Source organism: Ictidomys tridecemlineatus, chromosome 14 (genome assembly GCF_052094955.1).
Source record: "Ictidomys tridecemlineatus isolate mIctTri1 chromosome 14, mIctTri1.hap1, whole genome shotgun sequence".
NCBI classification, from domain to species: domain Eukaryota; kingdom Metazoa; phylum Chordata; class Mammalia; order Rodentia; family Sciuridae; genus Ictidomys; species Ictidomys tridecemlineatus.
In genome coordinates, this window is record NC_135490.1 from 70421125 (window position 1) to 70436967 (window position 15843).

The 15843-nt window shown below is 40.8% G+C and overlaps 1 non-coding gene across 1 annotated transcript; it reads right to left on the reverse strand.

The window, feature by feature from the left end:
- Positions 1–15180: 15180 nt before the first annotated feature.
- LOC120884370 (U6 spliceosomal RNA) lies at positions 15181–15286 on the reverse strand. The gene has a single exon (XR_005726789.1). It is a non-coding gene; the product is annotated as a U6 spliceosomal RNA (small nuclear RNA).
- Positions 15287–15843: the final 557 nt, after the last annotated feature.

Below are 15843 nucleotides of genomic sequence, written 5' to 3' on the forward strand. Positions count from 1 at the left end.
CAGTAAATGCATGGATAACAAAAATGTGGTATAAATACACAATGGAATACTGCTCAACATTAAAAGAGAATAAAATCATGGCATTTGCAGGCAAATGGATGAAGTTGGAGAATATAATGCTAAGTGAAGTAAACCAATCCCAATAAACCAAATGCTGAATGTCTTCTCTGATATAAAGAGGCTGAGTCATAATGGGGTGGTGGGGTGGGGGGGAGCATGGGAAGAATAGACAAACTTTAGATAAGGCAAAGGGGAGGGAGCAGAAGGTGGGGTATGGGGGATAGGAAAGACGGTGGAATGAGACAGACATTATTACTCCAAGTACATGTATGAAAACACAAATGGTGTGACTCTACTTGTGTTCAACCAGAGACATGAAAATTGTGTTCTATTTGTGTAATATGAATTGAAATGCATTCTGCTGTCATATATAACTAATTAGAATAAATAAGATTTAAATTTTTTTTTAAAAAAATAGGGCATTGAATAGGAATAATACCAACCACCAAACAGAGCCATCTGAGCCCAAGTGCTATTGCCCCCTAAAAACATTAGGCATATGGAATCAGGGTTAAGAGTGGGTCCCCTGGAGCCAGTCATGGTTTCAAATGCTGGTAATCCTAGAGACTCAGGAGGTTGAGGCAGGAGGATTGCAAATTTGAGGCCAACTTCAGCAATTTAGCAAGGTCCTAAGTAACTTAGCAAGACCCTGTCTCAAAATAAAAATAAAATAAAACAGGCTAGGAATATGACTCAGTGGTAAAGCACCCCTAGGTTCAATCTCCAGTACCAAAAAAAAAAAGTGGGTCCCCTAGAGTCAGAACATGTGCCCTTAACCTAGTGACTTATTCCCTAACCTGCAGTTTCCTTATCTGTACAATAGTGATAATTCTGTGAACCTCACAGGCTTCTAGTGAGGATTCTGTGAGATGATGTATCTAATTAAGGGCTTGCATGTTGGTCGTGTTAGAAGTGGTAGTGATAATGGTAAAAATCTGCTATCACAGCAAGTGGCACGGGAAAGGTGTTTAACAAACGCTGTCCTTACCATGCCAGGGCTTTGAAGGCTGTTTCTCTCCTAGGTATCAAGGTGTGCTGTCCCTTCTACATCTGCCATCTACGCAGCACAAAGCAGGGCTTGCAACCAAATCAAATCTTTATTATATCCACAAAGGCAGGCCTAGGAAAACAGGGGCCTCTGTGTCTCTGGTGATGGTGTTTTTAGCCCCACGCCCACCCTCCAGGAGTTATCTTGCATCTCTAACTCCTTAATCCCATGGAAGAGCTGTGATAAATTCTTACTCCAGGGTGACATGTAACAATTTATAGTGCAATAAAATGCACAAGAGCTCTCCCTTAGCAGGAATGTGACAATGGCTCTTTTTCCCAAGCACCCCACCCTGATTCCACATGCCTAATGTTTTTAGGGGGCAATAGCACTTGGGCTCAGATGTTTCTGTTTGGTGGTTGGTATTATTCTTACTCCACAGAGGAACCTGTGCTAAGGGCAAACTCAGCTTTCCAGGAGAAACTCACTCTAAACCCCACAAAGCCCTGGCTGAGGAGCATTCTTAGGAGCCTGGCTTAGCATTTGGAATCTGTGGCCACTGACGGTTCTGTGGGCTAGCTGTCAGTCCGCCTTGTTGTGTATCAATCTAAGTAATTCCTCAGAGGATGGCAAACTTCCACTCTTTGGAACTGAATGGATGCTAAAAGGTTCTCTGACATCCTCCTGCTTTATCATGTACAGTTCACACTGGAGTCTACACATCAGAGTACTGTGCTCAGAGTCCTGGCCAAATTGAGCCCTTTAATGTGTTTAACTTCTGAAAATTTCCCTTCAGTTTCTGTCACTTCTAGTATGTTACTTAATTCCTATCTAAACCTTTTAAATTGTGATTTTAATGCAACTAAACACATGCCCTATTTTAATCCTTCAAGAGACCTGATTTTCTGTGATGATAGAGATCCACTATTCCAGATAAATCATATTACCATAAATTTGTGTGCTTCTACCAGGTGAAGCAAGAAAGGTATAAAAAGTGAGCATTGCTATTGTTCTGTCTTACTGTAGCTCATCTCACCCATTTAGCTACTGCCTTTCAGAAAATCAAGACCATTTAAGTATGTTAAGGGCACAGATGGAAAATCGTAAAGAGGCTGCAATTGACTTGGGAAGAAGAAAATTCAAGTATAACAAGGAATGATTCCAAGAACTGTCACATTGATGACCATAATGTACTAAAAATCCAGGGGGAAGAACTTCTTTTTTTTGAACAACAGCACAAACTTAAAGCCATGATTAGCTTTACAAACGGAAAGGTATAAAGGTGATCCTGAATCAACTGATAACTCTCAAATGTGTTCACTCACGCCCATGAGATACAGTCATGTCCAGATACACATAAGCCTGGGTCCCCAGAGTCACAGAGTAACATTCATTACTGGGAGATGCTCCCTTCAACCAGGAATATCACTGACCCTTGGCAGAGGTATGAGAAGACTGATTCGGGAGGTCTGGAGTGGATGTCCCCATTCTGAATTTTAATAGACCTACCCCAGAGGTTCTTATGCAGCTGGTTTGTGGATGATACTTTGAGAAACTCTGGAGTAGACGATTCCAGAATTTTTCAGCTGTGTAATATATAAATAACCTCTAAACAAATGTTCAATTTCTTGGTATATTTTCTATGTTCATAGCCTGTGTATATATCTGTGGGAGACTACACATCATTTGTCTCTCTGTACTATATAGACTCCACGTGTGCCTCATTCATGACAGAACAACTGAATTCTATGTGTCCAGCAAAATCAAATAAATATATTATGTGAATTTGGGTAATTTCATTCCTTACTTGGTCCAGAAAAAGAATCTAATTTATAAAAGATGACTAGAATCTCAAGCCCTGCTCCACATCTCTGAGGACTAAACACAGAGGATCCATGAGCTTCACTTCAGGGACCATTCCAAACCAACGTGGGGATTTTGACTTTAGTGTTCAGTGGCTCTTCATTCCTTGCACCCTTGAATCTGGGGTGGACCTCCAAAGTCTGAGGCCTCACAAAGACTTCCAGCTTCAGAAAGTTATTAAATTTGTTCTTCCCTGCCTTGGCCGAGGGAGGAATATTTTTGTTCCTCTTCTGTTAATCATTCACCTTTAGTGACGGCAAATAGGCTTCAGCTCATGATCATTTGCAGAGGCTGACCAGAGGAATGGGCAGAGAAGGATTCTAGGCTGTATGTGGGCTTCAGTGAAGGAATGTGACCTAGTTCCCTATGGAGTAGGAAGGGGTCACTTTGGATCACAGCCCCCATTTTCTCATGCAAAGACCTACTCATTTCAAACAGGATTTTAGAATCTAGACATTGGACAGCTAAGGGTTAAAACTCTGTCTCCTGTCTTCAAAGTTTTACATTCTTCCCAAACCTCATTGATAATAAATCATCCATACTAGTGGCAGCGAGGCTACTGGTAACAGTAAAATGTCACCCCTCAGTCCTGTTCTTCAGATGACCTGTTTGTCTTTATAGTGAAGGCCTTTTCTGTCCAATCCAGGCAAGTTTTGCTAACAAAACTTGGGGTTATCTTAGCAAAAACTTGCGGTGAATATGAGACTGACTTGGGGTGGAATATGAGAAAATAGTAATCTCTCTCTTTTTTATTGGTTGTTCACAACATTACAAAGCTCTTGACATATCATATTTCATACATTAGATTCAAGTTGGTTATGAACTCCCAATTTTACCCCAAATGCAGATTGCAGAATCACGTCGGTTACACATCCACATTTTTACATAATGCCCTATTAGTAACTGTTGTATTCTGCTACCTTTCCTATCCCCTACTATCCCCCCTCCCCTCCCCTCCCATCTTCCCTCTCTACCCCATCTACTGTAATTCATTTCTCTCCTTGTTTAGAGAAAATAGTAATCTCATACCAAGTTGTTGGGGGCTCTCAGTAGAGGGCGAGCCCTGTCTGTCTCAGTGGCCCTGTTTCTGACTGACATTCTCAAGACTTGGGAACAATGCCCTCTCATTCACAGGACTCCTCCACCTCCTGACCCAATTTGTAGATTTATGGAATTGGCTGATTCTAAGGCTCTCTGCACTTATGAACACACATATAACAAATAAATTTGACCCACTATGAAGTGTATGGCTCTTCCTCTAATGGGGACAAATGGAGTTCCCTAGGGCTCTTGGCATAGACCACATGACACATTGGTTTTATTTTGGTGGGGAAAACAGGGAAGAGGGATTTAATAAAATGGAACTAAATCTTATGCACACCCAGTATTTAACTTCTTTGATACTAAATGGTCTTAGCGGTCAGAATCCGGGGGATGGGGGTAACTTGAAAGGCAGCAAGGAGAGGAAGCAAGTTAGGGTTGGATATAGCTGAACACAACAGTGAGTTTCTGGGTGGTGATACTATTCTCAGAACATTTCTGCTGCATTATTTTGCTGTGAAGAATCAATAAAAAGATGCGGTTTTTAATTTAGTGGGTCTCATCTGAGACCAAATACATCTGACAGTAGCCTGACTTTTTAAAATGCAAACACTGTGCTCAGATTTATTAACTTTTACGTTATGAATATTTAAATATGACCACCCCAATGGTATCGTTTTACACGGAGCTAATGCACTTACATTTTTAATGAAACGAGTAGTCAACCATTAAAAGTAAAATATTGATATGAACTGTTACACTAATTGATTGGGGGAAGAAAGTTATTGTGCCAGCAAATCATAAAATTTAGGAAAATGAATAGAAATCACATGACCTAATTATTGTCAGCCCTTGACATTCAGGAGGATGCTGTTTAATATATCCCTTTTCCTTTATGAACAATTGCTTTTTAAAATGTCCAGAGAAAATGATCAGTGCAAATCAACTCTCAGGTAGGAACTGTGAGTCAGAAAGCAGTTTGATCATCTGCAATAGCACTTAGCTGCTGAGTTCCTGCTTACAAAAAAAGGGGGTGGGGAATGGAGGTAATTCTTTCTTTAATTCGGGTCCCAAACCTACTTTTTCCTGGATTCCCCATAAAAATGCAGAAAGTTAAACTGAAGATAAATCTCCCCTGAATTTTAAAATGTCGGTCCTCTTATCAAGATGTGAATAAATGTAGTTGTAAAGTCACTTTAAAGACTCTTTGAAGTTGTCTTTTAAAGTGGAAGAGTTATGGTTGAAAGCCAACCCTGGCATTCCTTTTCTAAGTATGATTTTCTGTATTTGATTGTCTTAAAGCGAGTGCTTGCAGTTAAAGTCTTAGAGGCTTAAGTAATGAAGAGTGTTGTAGTTTCCAAACTCTTTTTTGGGCTGGTAAACTTAAAAATAAAGACCAGATTCACTGCCCCCATGTTTTTTTGTTAGTGAATTCCTAACTTCATTGATAAACAAGCTGTTATAACCCATTTAAGAGATGACCAAGTTCATATTTCTTGCTAAATACCTCCCCCATGGCAATTTGATTAGCAAAATATGTAGTTGATTCAACAATATGTAGTTGATTCTCCATGTATTAGTAACATACATTGCACTGGAAGCTCAGAGAACAACAAGAAAAGAGTGGAGAAGGTGAACTGGGCACTGTGTAGGCAGGAATAGAGTGACCAGTGGGATTGAGGATACAGGAAAGAAAATGGTTGAAGTGATACACTGGGGAGGGGAAAGAAGGGGGATGCAGGTAGGAGCCAGGTACGGGGGAAGCAAAAATAGTGGACCAAGTGAGGTCCATTTTACAGAGAATGCCATTTAGTGCAGTGTATCTCAAAATGTGATATGCATATAAATCACCTGGGGTTCTTGTAAAAATGCAGACTCTGATGTCTGCAATAAGATTGAGGTAGAAAACAATAAGTTTGAGGTAAAAAATCTGCCAATTCTGCATTTCTGCCTGGAACATGCCATTGCTGCTGATGCAGATTACATGTTGAGTAGCAAGACTAGAGGGACTCCAGTTTTGTCTGTTGGTACTTGGAGAACGTCCGTCCGAACCAATGAATGAATTATTCTTTGTCGGTTGTGTACCTAACAATCCACTAGGTACTTGGAAAAGTTCAAAAGAAGATGAGAACCCACTAGTCCAAGACCTTTGTCTTTTAGATAAGACATGCAAACACAAAACTACTAGAGTGAAACAGAGGGGACTGTGTATTACAGAGCCTACGTGTGGCTGGAAGCCTTTGGAACAGAGAGAGATCTGTCTGAGCATGTTAGAGCTTAGGCAAAAGAGAGGGGAGTGGCCTAAAGCTGAAGGTGAACATAAAGAGAAAGAGTGTGAGCGGCAGGTGCCCAAGAACTTCAGAGACCTTTGTGGGGGACCTTCACGCCCCACTGCAACCCTGTACAGTGACAATCTGTAGGGTTGAAAAGGCTACCTGCTGTGGGTGGCTCCGACTGAAAAGGCAGGTGTTTGTCCAGTCGTCGCCAGAGCACCTGGCACACTGGCAGAGACATTGATGGTGACATAGTAAGGAACCGACCCATTGTCACAGCTATCCAAAGAAGCACAGAGCAATTACCCTGCATATAATACTCCCAACATAGGCATTCAGGTCCCAAAGAAGAAGAAGTATAGATTCCCAGAGGGAGAAAATGTAGAAATAACGGCTGGGACATGAAAGTCTGTTTAGGATACTCATTTCTTATTTGTTGCTAAACGGAACAAAAATAAATAAATAAAAATAATTTCCCTTTGCAATCCTCTCTTAAAAGATAAGTCACACATTCGTGCTGAGGTTCAGGCTCTCTGGGTTTGGGAGGCCTTGCAGAAGAAACAATCCTTGCTTAATTTTAAGAAGTCCTGACACACCCCAGAATCTATAGGAGTTACTGGAAGAGAACTGTTCCCACATGCCCTAGAACTAAATCCCATCAGTCACATTATCAAATGGTCTTAAAAACATGACGTCGTGGTGTCAAAACACCACAGATGGGGTGACTTATAAAGAAGAGACAATTCTGAGGCTCACGGCTCTGGAGGTTGGGCAGTCCAAGATGGAGGGGCTGCATCCGGCTAGGGTCTTGGTGCTCAGCCATAACATAGTGAAAAGTATCCCATGAACGAGACTGAGAGCAAAAGAGAGAGCCAAGTTCCCTTTTATAACAAACCACTCTCCTGCTAATGACATTAATGCCTTCATGAGGACAAGAGCCTTCCTTGCCTTACTCACCTGTCAAGACTATTGTACTAGGAGTTAAGTTCCCGCCACATGAAACTCTGGGAGTCGTAATCAAACCATCGCGCTTGGCAAGAAGTGATGGATATTTCCAGAGAGAGGAGAATCCTTCACCATGACAACTGATATTTGTGCTGAGCCTTGAGGGATGAGGAAGACACTGCTCGGTGGCATGGGGGAAGGGCTTGGAGAAGAGGGGACCAGTCGCAGAAGAGCCATGTGAAATCTCTGTGAGGACACAGACACACCGTGGAGTTGAGGTAAAACTAGGAGCCTACAGGGAGGTGAGCGTAGTACAGCAGGTTGAGGCCAAACTGGGAGGCACCTTGAATACCAGGCAGGAACATTTAGATCTTTTTTTTTTTTTCAATTGGTGCATTATACATAATAGTGGATTTGTTGGTACATATTTGTACATGCACACAACATAACAATATAACCTGATTAATTTTGTTCAACAGTACTTCCCTTTTCCCTGCCCTTCTCCCTCCCCCTGGTCCCCTCCCTCCTTCCTCTATTCTCTGGGTCTTCTATTTTTATGAGGCCCCACCCCCCCACCCCCAACCATTTTCTTCTATCATTAACTTTCACATATGAAAGAAAACACAACCCTTGGCTTTCTGAGTTTGGCTTATTTTGCTTAACGTGATGCTCTCAAGAGGAACATTTAGATCTCCTCTTATACCCAGGGGTATCTAATCTTTGACTTTCTTATCTTGCTTGGATGAAATATGCTTGTACACACCCAATTCAGGCAATTTGGCTTTGAACCATGGTCATAAAGCCAAAGATACCTTTGCATAACCTTTCATCTGAAATCTTTGTCTTCATTCAGCTGTAACCTGAGTTGTTATGTGGCAATGGAGAAGTAGATTGGGAGAAGTAAGCCAGAGGTGATTTGTGATTTTATTACTAAACTGCTCTGTAATTTTCACCGAGGGACAACTTCCCTTAGCCTCAGTTTCTCCTACTGCTGAACTAAAAATAACTATTATTTCAGAGCACCAAATTTCACAGTTCTCACAATGCTGCTGCAGAGGACATCTTGCATGCCCGTTATATGCTTTATCTATGTGATCCTCCAGTGGGCCCCAGGCTCTGTTATCAGCTCTTTCACAGTTAAAGAAACTAAGGCTCAAAGAATTTAAATACTTGATCTAAGGATACCTATGGCTAATAATTAGCAAAGCTGAGATTCAATCAAATTCCAAACTCAATCTACACTCAATTCTGCAATACCCTTTATTGCCATCTTGGGGTAACAATCACCATTTCAAAGAAAGTGTCATGGTCAAAGTTGTTTCTTTTTTTTTTTTTTTTAAAGAGAGAGAGAGAGAGAGAGAGAGAGAGAGAGAGAGAGAAAATTTTAATATTTATTTTTTAGTTTTCGGCGGACACAACATCTTTGTTTGTATGTGGTGCTGAGGATCAAACCCGGGCCGCACGCATGCCAGGCGAGCGAACTACCGCTTGAGCCACATCCCAGCCCTCAAAGTTGTTTTAAAGCACTTTTATGATGTTATCTCATAATCCTCACTCGGCTGAACCATCAAAGCTGGACGTCACAACCTTAAAAATCACATAGTTCACTTTGCCCATGTTACAGTAGAGGACACAGGTGTGCAATGACACTATGGAACTCACACAGTTTATCCCACTGGTATCTGGTCCTCTTGTATTTTAATAGAGCAGCACATCAAATAGGGTCTCTGATAACTACAGCTTGGGAATTTTCACATCCACCCATATTCTCTTATAGCAAAGAGTCATTTTCTCTGTTTCCTTTATAACTCCACATTTGATAGTAACATTAAAATTAAGTGTTAGACACCTGCAGAGCCCTAGGATCAGGCAGATGATTGACAGTTCAGGATTAAGGTCTAGAATGTGATGTTTCCTGGGAGGATGTTTTGGTACACGTTGCTTCAGGAAAGTGTTAGAAAATTTTAAGCTCTCTCATGATTGAGATGGATAGGATATTCTTTAAGAGAAATGGTGGTGGTGGTATTAAGGCAAAAAATAGACTTGATAAATTAAGATCAAAGTGGTATCAAGAGACTTATAATTATTTATCTTCTTTAATTTAGTAACTTAATTCCAAAAATTTATTTTGAGGAAATAATCTGAAATTCATAGAGAAACAGGCCCAATGATGTTCATCTCAACATTACTTACAACAATTAAGAAAAAAAAAAAACAGAATAAAACTGGAAACGAGAGATTCAACCTTAGGTGAATACTTAAAAAACAAAATATTATGGAGCCATTAAAATATCATTTATGTAACTTTGATGGAAGGAGGAAATGTTTCGATCAGAATAAAGTTTACACAGCATGGTCCCAGAAATGTTAAAAAAAAAAAAAAAAACTGCATAGAGTATGGGGAACACACCAAAACACTAGCAGAATTTCCCTGTAGGAGGGGTAGAATTGTGGAATTAAGATTTTAATCTTCTGTAAATTTACCTTAGCCTTCCAAAATTTACACAATAGAATGAGTTCCTTTTATACTTTAAAAACAAACAGCATGGAAAATGTCTTGGAAGTAGTGAAGATGATATCTCACACAATGCCTGCTTTATGTCCTCTATGAGCCACCATCCTACATAAGCATAAAACTTTATATTATGCCTTAGAATGGTCAGGTGGGTCTAGTAGTAGCAGGAACTGCCCAGAAAGGCCCCCTCCCAGAATTGTGGCTCAGAAATCTGGTGCTACGGTTTGAATGTGTCCTCCAAAGTTCATATGCTAGAAACTTAATCCCCTAATTTACATTTTAATGGTATGTGGAGGTGGAGCCTCTGGGAGGTAATTAGGGTTAGGTCAAGTCATGAGGGTGGGGCCCCCAGGATGGCATTAGTGGCTTTAAAAGAAGAGGAGAAGAACTGAGCAAGCATGCTAATTCTGTCTTACCAGGCAGCATGTTACCATGTTACCATGCAGCAAGAAGGGCCTCACCAGTTTCAACCAGACTTCTAAGGCGAAGAGTCAGGAATTTGGCCAAAGTCTTTTGTGAGGCTGAAGAAGTTGCTTTACAATGCTGGGAATAGGACTGGAGAAAGAGACAGACATGGTGGCCTAGACTGAGGTGATTCTCCCTGGAAAAATGAAAGACCTTCCAAAAACCATAACTTTTGCTCTGAGAAGAACTTCAGAGATGACCAAGTGCACGCCTCTCATTGTCTAGTGAGGCAACTGAGTCAGAGGTTGGGCAGCTTTGCTAAGATCATCCTGTGGATGCCCAAGATGCCCAGAGTCTAGTCCAGTTTATTTTTCACTGTCCAATGCTGCCACCCTCATGAGGAAATAAATGCCTGGGTACTTTTAATAGTCTCCTGCAGTTTATTATCATAATGGAAACTGTGAGTCGCCTCTGTTCTCCTACCATGGATTTATGATCCCAGCAACAAGCCCAGTATGACAAACAGAGTCAGTGCCAGTGGGCAATAACACTCTTCCCGTTCTCTGCTGATTTATTTCTGAAATGGTTAGATCCCTGATTCGCCCACACACACCCAAATCAAACACACACACACACACACACACACACACACACACACACACACACCCACTGAGCCAAAATGGCAGTGACTCCAGAGGTTTTCAGGGTGTTTGTTCAAGATGTGTGTAGGCAATCTGCATTTCTGGAATTCATGAAAGTTTAGAGAGAAAAAAAAAATACCTAACCAATATGCCACTTTTAGAAACATGGTTCAGTGCCTTGAGATAATGGGAATGTTTTTAGCCCACTTTGTGGAAATGACTTTGGACTTTCTTGGCCTCGGGAACAGACCAACAATGAGATGGTTCACTTGGAGATAGAGCAGTGAGAAGTTGGAGCTGCTATGCTTATCAAGGGGCTCAAATAAGTAGAACAGCAAATCTCTCAAAACAATGCAGAAAACCCTATGAAAATGGAAATATTGAATGTAGTGAGCAGTTGGGAGAAATGGCCTGGGAGTGGGAGCTAACTGGAGGCAGATGGAGAGAGGTGGGGACCCATCTGACTCCTCTCAGCTCCTGATGGGAGATGCCTTAAGCTTTCTAAGCTGGGCATAGTTTATAAATCAGACTCCTGCACTGGAGTCTGCCCCGCCCTGTCTTCTCCCTAGATGTACCTACTTCATTCTAGTTCTGTAGCCACCTGGGATTCCAAAGCAGGAGTGGCAATGCCTGGGAGTCATACCGTGTGAAGTGGAGACAACAACACTGGTTGGCAATTATGACCAAAAGCATACACATGCAGGAACAGAAAGATAGTGGCTTCAAAAATCTGAGGTACAGAATAACCTATTGGTGACAAAAGAGGTGACCAATATTTTTGGATGAGTTTTCTTTATACTAAAAAATACTTGGACTTGCACCTGATAGTAATTTGGAAAAGGTCCTTAAAGTAACAAAGATTAGTATATTATCCATTCAAAACAGAAGAAAGAAATTTTAATGTATTCACCCTAAGAAATGATAAAAGTTTAAGGTGATCAATATGCTAATTACCTTCAGTGGATCCATCACCCACTTTATACATGAATTAAAACATTGCATTGTCCTTCATAAATATGTACAAATTTTACATGTCAAGCAAAAGGATCTTTAAGCATAAAAAAATGTAACATTAATTAATTAATAAGGTGTGACATGGGCACATATCATATGGACTACATGCTGGAGGATTGAAAAGCATCATATAAGAAAAGACAACATTTCTGTCCTTGTGGCTTATAGTTGAGGGAAGACAGAATGTGAACAGTATTTATGACATGGTAGGAATCAAGTTTAGAGAATGTTAAGACACTCTGACACTATAAAAGAATATAGGTGAATTTAGGGAGGGATCTAGGTTAAATGAGATACTGTGCTTACAGGGCTCAGAAGAGTACCTGGAACATAGTAAATACTCAATGAACTGTGGCTATTATATTTGTTATTACTAATGGTCTAAAAGCATGCTTCAAAAAGCATGTAAAAGAACTGTAAAAAAGTCCCTGATCCACATTCATTCATTCATTTGTTCATTGAATGTACACTTTTTTGTTTTGTTTTAGCTTACATTGTGAGGTGCTAAAGTCAGTTCACAAACATAAAGATCTCCACCTTCCAGGGGCTCAAATTCTAATAGGGATGAAAGACATGTATGGATCATTGTAAAGTGGTGTAATACAAAACATGTTATGTAATGCTAAGGTCTGCCTTGCAGGGGTCTGTTGTTATTTGGATCTGAAAAGTCCCTCAGGGTCCACATGTTAAGGGTGTAGTCCCCAGACCATGGCACTGTTAGAAGGTTCCGGAGCCTCTGGAGGTAGGGCCTAATGAAAGGAATTTAGGTCACAGAGAGTGTGCCCTTGAAGAGGCTGTTGAGAACCTGGCCACTTCCTGTCTCTGTTTTTGCTTCTTGGTCACCATGAAGTGAAGAGTCCTCCTCTTCCAGGTACATCTGCCATGACGCACTGTGCCACCATAGGCCCAAAGCAACAGTGCCAAGCACCCATGGACTGAACCCTCTAAAACCATGAGTCAAAACAAATCCTTCCTCTTTTTAAATAGATTCTCTCAGATATTTTGTCACAGCAATGGAAAAGAGACTAACAGGTTGCAAAAAGCCTACATTGAATAAAAGAAAGGAGTTCAGTCTAGATGGATAAATGACTAGACAGGGGCCCTTGTTTTATTTTAAGTTTTTTTCCCTAGGTATGGCATTGGCAAAATAACTTTTTTGTTCTTACCTCCATATTTTATCTCTCAATTCAATTGCCTGATACTTTTTTTTTTTTACCTTAGAAAGGGTTATTGTCATGCTATAGTTACAAAATTTGGGGCCCAGAGAACAAACCCAAAATAGGAGTTTTTCTTATAGAGAAATTTACTTCCAAAATAACCATAAAATGGCTCGTCTCCACGAGGTTAATGACAATTAACAAAAAAAAGTGTGATTTGGTCAAAGTATCTAAGAATACTCTGGTTATCTGTGTATCCAAGAAAGTGAGGGCTTTCTGTCTCCCCATCCCTGTGCCAATCGGCAGATGTTTATACGAGCAGGAGGCCCAGCCTTGCACAGCTCCACTTTTCAAGCCGTCTCCCTCAGGCAGAATCCTCTGCCCTCTCTCTGCACTCTTCTTCGTCTGGGCCACAGAGATCAGTATCTTAGTGACAGAACCTGTCTAAGATGTTTTATGTTTGACATAAGGGCAAAGGAGAAAAGAATAAAAATTTTTTTAAAAGTCCCCATGTCCTCCTCAGAGAGACAACATGATGTTTGTCTTCCTTTAAGCCTGTCCCCGGTCGAGAGCTCCAGCCCTGCCTGGCTCTCTAGCCTCTTCTCTGCCAGGAGCCTGGGCCAAGCCACAAGCAAAGCCCAGACTTGATGAGTTGACTGATGGCCCAGAGAAGCACGGAGTCATTTGATGCCTCCCACGGAACCCTCACATGGACAGAGCAACTGGATCTGCCAGGCAAGGCCCTGGGAGAGTTCCCTCATCTCTCACCCTTTGGGTCACCCCACACAGGAGGCAAAGTTAGTCCCTGCTAACTCAAATGGGCTCTGCAACTAACTGGAAAAGAGTTAAACTTGTCTCTTTTCTAATTCATGACCAAACAAGCATAAAAACAAACAAACAAAGGAGGCAACATAGGAAAAAGAGAAAGTTTATTCCTGAAAGGAAGAAGGACTGCAGGCTGGCTATTCCCCCCAAAGCCCTCTCTCAGCTTTGCTCATTTTAACTACCTCCCATCCTTCTTTTCTACCTTCTGCGCCAGGAACTGGGCATTCGGTGAGAAGGTCCATTCACAGTGAAAGGAAATTAGGTGAGCAATGTTTTTCAAATCATAAGAACATTCAGGAGGCCGACCCAGCTGTGAAATGTGGGTTTCACTTACCAATAAATCTGACTTTCCATATGCCCATGCCCTGACCCCAATAAAGAAAAGATTCCAGAAAAATCTGTTCTCGAGGGCCCTGCTCTTAAAGGGATTCAGCATGCTGCCATAGCAGATGCGATTCCTCCATACGATCCTCAGGAAAGGAAGAGCAGAAGAGGACACTCCTGAAGAAAATCATTTACTCAGACTTGGCTCCTAACAGTGAAAATAATGGGGGGAGAGAGTAGAGGAGCCATCTGAACACACCTTGTCTAGTGTTTAGACAAGGTAAAGCTAATGGAAGCTAGTTGACGAGTAATCTGATTTTGGAAGCCACCTTGCAGAACCTTGTTGTTGGTGGTGTTAGAGGAAGAAGTTGCAGGAGATGATTCAAGTTGTCTAAGGAAGAATGAGTCAGTTGGTGGAGACCTATATGCTCCTCACCTGCCAAAATGCCCAAGCAAAACCCAGATCTCCCTTCCCTATAGACATTGCTTACTAAAAAAGAAAAAAAAAATCAAGGCATCTAGACCCCGTGAGACTCCTGTTTCTGCTTTCACCAAAATTAGGCCCCGTCAGTCAACAAGCCCTACCAAGAGGTGGTAGGGTATTGGGACACTGATGGAATGTGATGAAGAGAATCCACTTCACCCAAGTGCACCGCACCTGCTTCATGACACCCATTGTACCACCCTAGCTCAGTGCCTGCCTCCATGTTTATGGAAGTAATTGATTAATATGTACTTTTAAAAATTACCTTAATAAAATTATGCATATTTCAAACAGATATGAAAAAAATGTGCTCTAAATATATAATAAGAATTATGATGCATTCTGCTGCCATGTATTTAAATAATAAAAGCAATTTAAAAAATTAATTAATTAAAATAATTAAATAAATAAATTATGCATATGTATACAGTAAGTACAGTATGATCATTGTCATTTCCTTACCTTTTCTTTATGTTTAGAGCTTTCTAGCTCCTCTATTCTAGTTCCTCGTAAAACATATAATTATCGTGGACCATAGTCATTTTACCAAGCTGTAGGACACTAGAGTTTATTCCTCCTCTCTAACTGCATTGTGGTACCTGCCATTCATCTTTTCTCTATCTCCCTTCCCTTTCCTAGCCTCCAAAAAATATGGAAGGCTTCACGAATTTTGAGTCACCCTTGCACTGGGGCCACGTTGATCTTGTCTGTGTTATTTCAATTTTAATATATGTGCTGTTGAGGTGAGCACTAATTAATTATTAATATATTGAGAACTTACATACAATAACATACAGTCTACCAGTTTTCAGGCTCAAGAGTTGGCCTAAAAGAACACAGAAGACTAAATATGGTTAGAAGAGAAAATGTGACCTGACCAAGCTCTGGCAATGTAAAAGCAAACTCTGGCAGTCAGAAAATGAGAAGAAATAGGGGAGGAGAAGAGCAGCCACTCATGTCTTCCCGTAACTTGGTTGAAAATCAGAAATACTTTCCAAAGTTTTTTATTATATTTTATGGGGTGATATAATTATACATAATAGTGGGATTCATTGTGATGCAGTCATATATGCACATGATTTGGTCAAATTTTAATCCCCAATATCTCCCCTTTTTCTCCACTTGGCTCCCTTCCTTCCTCCCTTCCTTTACACTACTGGTCTCCCTTCTATTTAAAAACATATGTTTTCATTATTATGCAAAAACATAGAAGGAATAAATAATAGGGCAAAAACAACTGTTCAAAATAAGAAAGGGGGGGGGCATAAGGCAAATTAAATCCTTAATTTTCTGTGGGTAAGGACCTTG